Genomic DNA, 10,994 nt, shown 5'->3' on the forward strand with positions numbered 1-10,994 from the left:
AAATATGTACTGAGTTATATTTTTTCATGTTTGAAAAGAGGAAAGCATTATCAAATTAACTATAAACAGCTCTTCTAAGCAAGGATTTTTACACCAAAATTCCAAAAAAAAAAAAAAATTCTCTCTGTGATTAGGCCAAGTTCACACTTCATTTGGTCTCTATCCATCATATTCCATAATGCTGGCCATTCCTCTTCCAAATTTGATGCTGCACAGATCCAAGCACTGAATTGGAGGTTTGTTCTCTTTCAGTATGCTGTGGTCATTGCCTGTTGCCCCAAGAATGAGATCTGTTTGTCTTCCTTTCTGTAACTTCCATGAGCTCTCTATCTGTAATGGCAGAAGAAAAGAAACCCAGGTCTACAGTAATTGTATAACTCCACAGGCAATATACACATTTTAGTCCAAGTGAATCTCTAGCACCATTTATATAGACTACCATGTTAGTGGTGCTTTAGGAATGATGCAGATGCCTTCAAGTTAGGTTAAACTCTAGAAATTAACAAAAGTATATAAGGTTATATCAAGAACATAGAGCATTTCTCTACTGTTTGGTGTTCTATCTCCACTTTTTCAAGGCCCAGACGCTTCCATCTCATCTTCCTGGCTTTGCTTGGCCCCACAGTTCAGACACCTAACAGGACAGACCATACTGGAAAATCCAAATGACCTAATATGGACCAGGGTGGGGATACCTGGTCTATGCTGCAAACAGCTGCAGGCACAAAAGTGGTTTCATGTCGTTCACTTAGCAAGAGAGAGAATCCCTGAGAAAAATTTATGGACTAGGCAGGCAAGTTGGTGACTGAGCTTTCTGTGATTACATAGATAATGCTGGATTTTGTCAGGAGAGTCTGTAATCTCTAAGAATATTTCCATTATGTGGAAGTCATTCACCCTAAAATAGTTACTCTTCCATGATAGTAAACTGCTTCTCTTCATGAGTAGATTTTATTATTTATTTTAAAATACTTGTTTCTCCTCCCTGTGAGTGTATACTTTCCCGTCCCATTGAAGTCAGGCTTGGCCACGTGATTTGCCTTAGCCTGTGAAATGCTTGTGAACATGGTGGCTGTCAGTTATGAGCAGAAGCTTTAAGAACCATCATGCACTTCCCTCATTCCTCTTTTCCTTCTGCTTTGGTAGATGCAACATGTTAGAAAGTCCTCCATATAGCTTAGATCATAATGATGAGCCAGAACCAGATGTGATGATCTCTGTCTTTTGATGGAAATATTTATCCATTAATATTTAATGCAATTATCAACATGATTTCCTTTAGATATTTTGCTCTATTGTTTTTTCTGTTTTCCTCTCTGCCTTTTGTTCCTCCCTTTCCCCTTTCCCCCTTCTTTCTGAATATAATACAGAAACTCTTACTTCCGTTATATTCCTACAGACTGTTGATGATTTTGTTTTAGCAAATGATTAACTTGGACAGACTCAAACAGTGAACTCTGTGATGCCTATGGAAGGTAGTAGCTCACATTTCAATACACTTCTCTTAGCCTTCCTCCAAGCTGCTTTAAAAAGTCTGCCACACACATTGTTCAGGGATCAGAATCTTGGGACTAATTTTATGCTCAGAATTAGTGGCCCTACTGCTCTGGCTTCCTCATTTCTGGAATTCCCTTCTCACTTTGCAGCAGCAATGACTGGCTCAGAACCTATGGCTCTTCGGGCCAGAAATACAGCAGATTTTCTAGCAGAATTTTAGCCCACCAATTCTATGACTTCACCCTGATCTCACACGGAAATGGGAAATTCATGTCATCATCACCTCTGATGATGATTCTTCCAAGTTTTGACTCCCTTCCAAAATCTGCCTGCTTTTGCTAACTTCCAAGAACCTTTGGGTAGTTTTTGTTGTTCTTTTGTTTTGTTTTTAATGTATTTTGTTCAGAGTTCAGAGTCCTTATTTGCAGGAAGAGCAGTCTATTGGGGACCTACTCTGCCATACTGGAAGTAGAACTTTCTAAAGCCGGTTCTGTGATAGGTATATAATGAGAATCAGAAATAAGCTTTTATGATTGAAAGTCTTTGAGATTTCAGGGTATATGTGTTCCTACAGCCTAATTTACCCTAAACTGACTAATTAGCCAGCTAGGGCAACCTGGGGTATTACTATTTAACTATTTCACAACTGAACTGATAAAATCCACTCAAAGGTAAAGAATTTCCCCAAATCATTCTGACTTTATGAATTTTGCTTTTCTACTGACACTGTTAGCATCCTCTAAGTGGTACTCTTTCCTTCTTAATTTTCGATCATGAAGTGTAATCTCCTTAAATTGAGAAGACATTTTTCATGTCTCCGCATTCATCCTTATCACTGAAACCATGAAGTTTGAAGACCAGGATTCATGACCTAAATTGAATGTATGTCTGTGTCACTAACAAAATTGGGCCCAGTAAAATTATGAAATATTTCATTTAAAAGCATATAATTAACTGATTTTGGCTTAAACATGGTAATGTGTAGAAGTTGTAGAAAGTAGAGATAAATGGAAACTAGGCAAAAGAGAGCATTTTTCTTGGGATTGCCATTTCAATGTTTACTTCCCCTAAAATTGATTCAGTAGAAAGTAGATCTTTTTACTGCAATATAGCAAAGCAGGTCTTTGACACAGTTGTTCCATGTTATATATGATATTGCCTTTAATAGGAATGCAAGATTATGACTATATAAGCTTCAAAATTCAAGCACATGGTTATCTCTCTTAGTTGGCTAAAATCATGAAACACACACACACACACACACACAACATGAATACACACAAACACACACACACATTTATTTATTTCCTAAGATAGTTACTTTGCAGCTTATGATCTAACTGGTAATAAAATTTCTTCATAAAATTCTATAGGAGAGTTGCAGATTAGAAAATTCTTTTGGACCGCTTGGGTGGCTCGGTTGGTTAAGCAGGTAACTCTTGGTTTTGGCTTAGGTCAATGACCTCAAAGTCCTGGGATCAAGCCCCACATCTGGCTCCCTGCTCAGTGGGGAGTCTGTTTAAGTATTCTCTGCCCCTCCCCCTACTTGCTCACTCTCTCTAAAATAAATAAATAAAATCTTTTAAAAAAAAGAAAAGTATTTCAGAAGTGCATCACAGTCTTTGTATATTGTTGATTTCCACTTAAATTAGGAGGAGAGTCTGGGAGGCTGACCCCAGGGTATGTCCTATAGGCATCCTCACAACTTGCTTTTTCTTATTTGAACATGCATCTATAACTTCTTGTAAAGAGTCTGAACATATATCCATAAAACTAACATTATTACATTTATTTTTGTCCTTTACATATTTTCATCAGACTCTGCTAAGTCTTTATTCAACAATTTTTTTTTCAGCAAATATTTATTAAATGGCTATTTTGTGCCAAGCACTAAGGATACAGGAGTGAATGAGACAAAATTTCAACCTTTCATCGTGCTTCCGTTGCAGAGGAGACAACAAACAAACATAAGTAGTATCATTTCACATTGTAAAAGATGCTATGAAGAAACATAAAGCAGGTTAAGGAGCTAAAATCCACTAGAACTTTCTTTTGCTCTATAATTTCTTTACCTTTGATTCATCACTAATCACAGTGACTGTTCTGAATTTTAAGTAAGCCCTGCATGAGAGATCGTTGGTTTATCCACATTTTGCTTCTATATGCCCCAAATCTAGCCCACTTTGTTGACACTGCTCTCAACAAGGACACCAATAACCTCCTTGTTTCTAAAACCATTGAACACGTCTCACTCTTTGTCTGAGTTGAGTCCTCTGCAGCAGCTGACATCATTCCCCCACCTCCTTGAAGAGCTCTCCTGAGCTGGGGACATCTCTGGTCACATTTTCTTGGTCTCCTCTGGAGTCTCCTCTTGGTCTGTCTATCTGGTCATTATATTCTGGCGTTGTGGAGCCTGAGATGCCTGAGCCCTTGACCCTCTTTTCTTCTTCTCTGACATGTTTTCCTTCACATATCCCATGCACCCCCACACCTACTTTATTATCCACCTCCAGTGGCTCAAAAATCAGTGTCTCCTGCTGAGCTACTACTCCCAAACTCCAGACTTGTGGCACCAATAGCTTTAAAACACATGTACTTGGATGTGTTCCAGATTTCCCAACTTCAGTGTGTTCAAAACTGATTTCACCATCCCTACTTCCCCTCTACCATGCCCCATCTCCAGATTTATCCTTCCTATCCATTCCCCATCTCAGGAAATGGCACCACACTCTAATCCTAAGCTGCCCAAGCCAGACTGGTGTCATCTCTCTCCCTCGCTCTCCACATCTACTTTATTACAAACTACAATCAACTTGTCTGCTTTGATATTGGTCAGATCTGTCCCCCTGGCTTCATGCCCACTCCCAATCTCTTAGACCAGGCTGCAGAGTGGTCTACACATTCTCAGATCTGCCCTTTCAACCCACCCCCCACCTTCACACTGCAGCCTGGATGAGCTTTCTAAGCTCTAACCTGATTGTGGTTGTCCTAGGCTTGAAGCCCCTCAGAGCTTCTTTCAGAAAAAAGACGATCACACACAAACCTCTACGCCCTTATAGATTTTTTTTTAACATTCTCTCCTAGCTCAGCTCTGCTGGCTAGGACTCAAGTTGAAGTGGCGGACCTGCATGGTCTTCCAGTCTCACACACCAACCTCCACTTGCAGAATTGCATGAAATGCCACACAATGGGGTGTAAGATCTGACTTCCCAGGCAGTGCCAGGTGATGCAACCAGAAAGATGGAGAAGTTAACTCCCAAAGGATATTCCTTGAATAAAGGAAAGTAGAAGATGGAAGGGAGCTGGGCAGAGAAATTCCCCTCCTTGCTACTTTTGTGGACTACTATAAGAAGGGGTTTCTTCTCGGAGCATTTCAAACAAAGTCCCTTGTCCCAAGCAGATTCATTTGCTTGAGTTAGTCATCTGCTGTGTCTGATTTTGGCTCATTGTAATTTGGTGGCCATCAAGACCATGTATAACAGCTCCCTCAAACTGCTCGGCTTCTGCATTTGCTTTACTTCCCTTTCTGACTTACCCCTGCTGCCCTGGGCTTGCATCTTCCACATTAAGAGTCACTGCTTTCATTCTTGAGTCAGGGTCCACTTTCTAAAGGCCCTGTGCTTAGACCAAAATCAAACTCTCTGGCCACTGCCTAGCTCCCTGACTCTGGAGTCTGCCTTCCCCCTCTCTGAATGCTTGCCCAGCTCCCATCCTCAGCAGCATGATGACAATGCCATGTTCTCTCTTTCCTCCTGAACTCCTCTGTGGGGCACTCTCTTGTCTCCCGTAGGGAAGTCTTATGTCTCATCTGGGAAGCATACCTTGATACCACTCTTGCACCACCTGGTTTAGGCGCCATATTTTGATGCTCCCATGGTGCAGGCACTGTTTTTTCACCTGTGGAAATCCTCCTCACCTGGCCTGGTGATTGCTGTTTGGCTGGTCTGTATTTCCTCTTGGACAGGAAGTTTTTCACTCATGTACTTCCAGCACCTGGCACAACAGTTGACACATAAGGGCCTGATAAATATTTAATGAATGAGTGAATGGATGAACACATGTTTTCAAAAGGGATAAATTTTATGTAAAAGGGTACACCAGCAATAAAACTGAGTTGGTGTTCAGTTATTTACTGAGAAAGATTTAGTGTATACTCTTTTTTTTTTTCCCTAAAAAAGTGAAGCATAATCTATTCTTGTTTTGTTGTGATGCTGGTGTATATATCTGTCATTGTGAATCTTCATATTATTAAATACTGTAGAGTTCAACAGTTAGGTTTTGCGCAAGGAGTAAGTTTGGTTCCAGAGCCAGACAGCAGATGTTGAAATCCCAGCTCTGTCGCTGACTTGTCTTGGGGGTGTTTGTGTGTGCACATGTATGTGCATCCTTGAGGACAAAGATTTCCTCATCTGAAAATGAGGCTAAAAACAATCTCTACCTCATATGATTGTTTAGAAGGATAAGTAAGTAAAAGAGCCAAAGAGTTTGGTACAAGGTTTGACACAGTGATGAGTAAGTGTTGGTTATCATTACTATTATTATTTGAAGAAGACACTTTTATTATCACCACCTAAATAATTTTCAAGTCCATTAGGTAGGATGTTTTTGGTTGCAAGGTACTGAAAAGCCCATGCTAAATGACTTACACAGAAAGGCAATATATTATCTGACATAACTAGAAAGAGTGGGACCATTAAAGTTACTATCAAACACCCGGCTCACTTTAGCTCTCTGCTCCATTTTCTCATGATGATCGAAATGTAATTCTGGAGTACCACGTGATTGCGACACGCCTTCAGCGGCACTTGAACCTGCGTGCTTCTTTGTTCTCAACCATCTGATGGTAGAGGGAAAAACCACACCCAGCGAAGGAAATGTTAATCCTTCCTTCATTGTGACTGGGCCAGCCTTAATTATGTGACCAATCAGAAACAGAAGCAGAGCTAAGGGGAAGGGATGATGTATGATTGGCTCAGACTATTTAAGATCCACCCCCAGAACGTAGTCTTGGGTGGCATTCTCCTGAGTGGTGAGACATGTGCGATGGTGAATACTTGGCCAGAATCTGGGTTCTGTTTTAAGAAGAAAGAAAAGGGGAGAAAGGAGGCTGACTGGACAATCAGCAATGTTGACTACATGTGCCATTGCTGTCAGAAAACAGGGAGATCCCTCTATTAATCAAAAGCATGAATTCTAACAGATTGTATTATGCTTAGATACTATGTAACCAGGAGTAAAAAATGAAAGTATATACTTACATATATATTTAACTATGTATAGCTAATATTTACTGAGAGATTACTTTGTGTCAGACACTGTAAGTCCTTTATGTTCACTGTTCCCTTCAATCTTCACAAATGCCCCATTCACTAATAAGGCAATACTCATTGAGCACATATCATATTTCAGGCACTGCCTAGTCACTAGGAAGATAGTAAGGGTCAAAAAAGACCAAGACCTCTTTCTCTCATGTGCTCTCCATTCTATAAATAGGGAACTGCAGCCCAGAGGGATTGAATGAGTTGTACCATATCACAGAGCTTGAATGTGATGGAGTTGGGATTTGAACTTGAGGAGTCTAACCCCAACACCAAGAGTGAGTAGTAACAGGAAAATGTTTGGCTCCAAACAATGTAATACAAATGTGAAGTAAGATATTAACTGAAATTCAGACACAATACCTAGCCAATCTTAGACTCCCTTCTTTCAAGCCTCTACTCTCTGTGGCTGGGAAAGGCAGTGCTCCAGGACTCAGGCACCAAGACCTGCAGCAGAGTCATTGCTGGAGAACACCGAGGACCATGAAGCATAGACAGCACAAGAAAGAGAGTAATGAACAGAAACTCTGAGCTCTGAGGCCCCGGGAAAGCTCTGCATAGATTTAAACTCCCCATAGGAATTCACTCTTCTTTCCCAACCTCCATTTTCATCTGTAGTAACTTCATTTAATGTCACCTGTCGCTTTGCTTCTGGGATGCCATCATAGTTAGCCTGCTTACAAAAAGGAAGGTTTTGTGGTAGAGTGAGACTACTGGGCTTGTCACTGGGCACCTGACGCTAATTGAGGAATGAGACACATTTTAAAATTTTAGCCCCTCTCATATTATATGAATCCATCACGTCAAATTTAAGTGAAAATTTAATATCCAACATTACTTTGAGATTACTTTGAATTTGAGTTCCATTAAGTAGAATCAAACCTATATAGAGAATTAGTAATTGTCACTGAATCATATGAACTTGACTGAATTCAAACATCTTTCACTAGAACTGGTTGTTTGGCTGAGTTTACTATTGTTTTGTTTGTTTTTAAAGTAATCTTGCAGAGGTTTTCGAGAACCCACTTTGTGTCAGGCACTGTACGAGGCACTGGTGAATAAAAATAACATGGTTTGTTTCCCGGAAGCAGACCAAGAGAAAAAGATTCTGGTGAAAATTATTTCTTAAGGCACTGTTCCCAGGAGACTCTTGTAAAGCAGAAGGAGGGTGGGAGGACAGAGCAAGAAAAGGAAGAAGGCAAGCCAGGGGCTGCTCTCAGGCAAAACCCCAGCCTGCAGGGAGCTCTGGAGAGTAACTACACTTCTGAGTTGCCTTCAACAACTAGCACATAACTAGCATTCACTGGGTACGGGCCACCCCTCTGGGTTGGAAACACTCAGGCATTTCTGATTTCCTGCACAGGCAGAATCAGGCCTGTGAGCAGTCCTGTCCCTGGGTCTCCTGTTAGCAGCAAAGGTATAAGCAGCTGGGAGAGGAGAGCACAGAAACAAGAAGGATGGGAGGGCAGCCAGGCAGAGCACAGACCAGGCTGCTCCCTGCTCCTTACAAAGTTTATCATCTACTGGGTTGAGAAAAGGGACCACTAGCAAGAAAATGGATAACTAAACTATGTCATTATCAAATATGATAAGTGCACATGGGCAATGAACAGAGTGTGATTTTTAGAGACTTAACAATTGAGGATCTAGTTGCAACTGTCACCAGAGGTGGACATTCTCAGCCCACAGGCACCCTTTACCCTTTGCTCTTCTCCCCTCTGCCCCACGGTTGTCGATGGGGTGGCCATCTTACCATCCTGAGGGGACATGCATGGGGACCAAAGTGCTAAGAATGGCTGCATGGAAGAGTGGAACAGTCCCTTGTCTCTGATGGCATCATGGAGCCAGTGTACCATCCTGGAGAGTCACCTCCAGACTTCTTTTTTTGTGAGGAAAACAGAACTCCTGTTTGTTGAAGCCAGAGAAAATTGGATATTTCTGTAAGGGTGCAGCCAAATGTATTTATTTTTTTTTAAGATTTTATTTATTTATTTTAGAGTGAGAGAGCACAAGCAGGGGAAGGAGCAGAGAGACAGAGAGAGAGGGACAAAAGTGTCCGTGCTGAGTGCAAAGTCTAAAGTGGGGTTCCATCCCAGGACCCTGAGATCACCTGAACTGAAAATAAGAATTGGGCATTTGACGGACTGCATCACCAGGTGCCCCAGCAGAATTTAATCTTAAGCAGCTCCCAAGCTGTGGAGGAGGGGTTGACCTTCTAGGAGAGAAGATCAGTTTCCCAGGGAGGAAGAAGCAGAGGCTAAATACAGAAGTAAGTTGGAAGGCTTCTCACATTAGCTTCTCTACAGAGATACAGGGTCATTATGACACTTTAATAGAGTAGCGCTGAACAGACCAAGTACAAGAACATGTTTTATTATCTTTGTGGGAATCTTTACCTGCAGTAGTGGGTTCATTCAACCCAGGCTTTTCTTCATATCAGCACTAGTAACTTTGGGGTCTGGATCATTCCTTTCTATAGAGGCTGTCTTGTACCTTGTAGGATGTTTCCCAGCATCCCTGGCCTCTACCCACCAGTGGCTGAATTGTATCTCCTCCCCCTTGGTTGTGACAAATAAAAATGTCTTCAGAGGTTACTGAATGTCCCCTGAGGGCCAGCCAACATCACACCCAGTTGAATGCCAATGCTTTAACCTGTGATCTTTTCCTTTCAAAATACAACTTAAAACCTCTAAATTTCATCTACAAACTTTGTAATTAATGATAAATTACAGGGCCAAATGGGGGCTCAGTCCCTTAAGCATCTGCCTCTAGCTCAGGTCATGACCCTGGGGTTCTAGAATGGAACCTCTCATCTGGCTCCCTGCTCTGTGGGGAGCCTGCTTCTCCCTCTCATTCTGCTTGCCGCTCCCCCTCTCTGTGTCAAATAAATAAATAAAATCTTTTTTAAAATGATAAATTATGTTTAAACTACAAGAGAGCTATGAAGAAAACAATCTTCTTTTGTTCCTATAGGCTTATATTCTTTTAAGTAAACATTGAAAACAAAATCTGCGTTTATCAAAAAAAAAAAAAGAATAGTAATACAAATCACAGAAGAAACTCACTTTAAGTGTGCCTTAGGTAAGTCATTCTTCACCATGTATCTCAGTTTCCAAAACTACAAATGGAAGAACTTACATAGGACAGCTCAGAAGTATTTTTTTTCCTTTAAAATTAAAATTATTCCATGATACACTAAAAAGTTTTTTGGTGTCACGCTGGACCTGAAATGATGATTCAGTTCACAAAGATGCGATTTACGTGCAAATTTGTGGAAAACAGGTCTATAGAATGAGGCATACTGTTTTTTCTTCCAAAAGTCTTATTGAGGAATATAGGGATATAATTATTTTAAAGAAGGAAAATAGTCATTGATTTATATCTATATATCTATATGTAAATATATATATTTATATATCATATATAAATACATGTTATAATATATATAAATTTTTATATATAAATTTATATATATAAATTCTACAAAGCAATTGTCTATCATTGACTCAAGGTCAGGTTTTGATATTGTTATCTTCTGAAAGCATTTATTATCAGATTCTCTGCATTCTTAAAAACTGACATGGCCACAGTCAAAAAGAGAATAGGCCAAGGAAAGGTCAGTAAATGCTGAGGTGAGTCAATTTGCATAGGGGAGAAAAAGAGGGGGCTGTTTCCATGGCTTCTAATAGAAGCAGAGAGAGAAATGTGAAAAATGAAAACTAGTTTGCAGTGGCAAACAAAATGAACTGGTCTATAAATATTTCATCATTTTAGCCCCATAAAGTCTCATTGTTTGGTGGTAATCTTTATTATGACTAATCATGGGTTGCTTTTGTGTTTGTTTCTGGCTTGTTCTGCTGATCTCTGTGCCATACATCTCTGAAATAGCACCCACTAATTTCTTTTTAATTTACCTCACTGTGGTATAGAAAGAATATATGTAGTCATCAAGTAGGAAGTTAGAGTCGTAACTATCCAATTTAAATGAATAAAGTACATTTTTAGAGTCAAAAACTATTGCATGGAAAAATGGAAACCCAAAGATAAAGTCTTCAGTCGTGTTTTCCTTTTGGAATAGGATAATGATTTAAATGTCCTAAGAAGTTAAGTCAACCATACCCAGGAGCAGTTATCTTGTTTCTTGTGTCTTGATTGGAGGAGTGGGGGGTGTATACAAGG

This window comes from Martes martes, assembly GCF_963455335.1.
Source record: "Martes martes genome assembly, chromosome: 1".
Taxonomy (NCBI): domain Eukaryota; kingdom Metazoa; phylum Chordata; class Mammalia; order Carnivora; family Mustelidae; genus Martes; species Martes martes.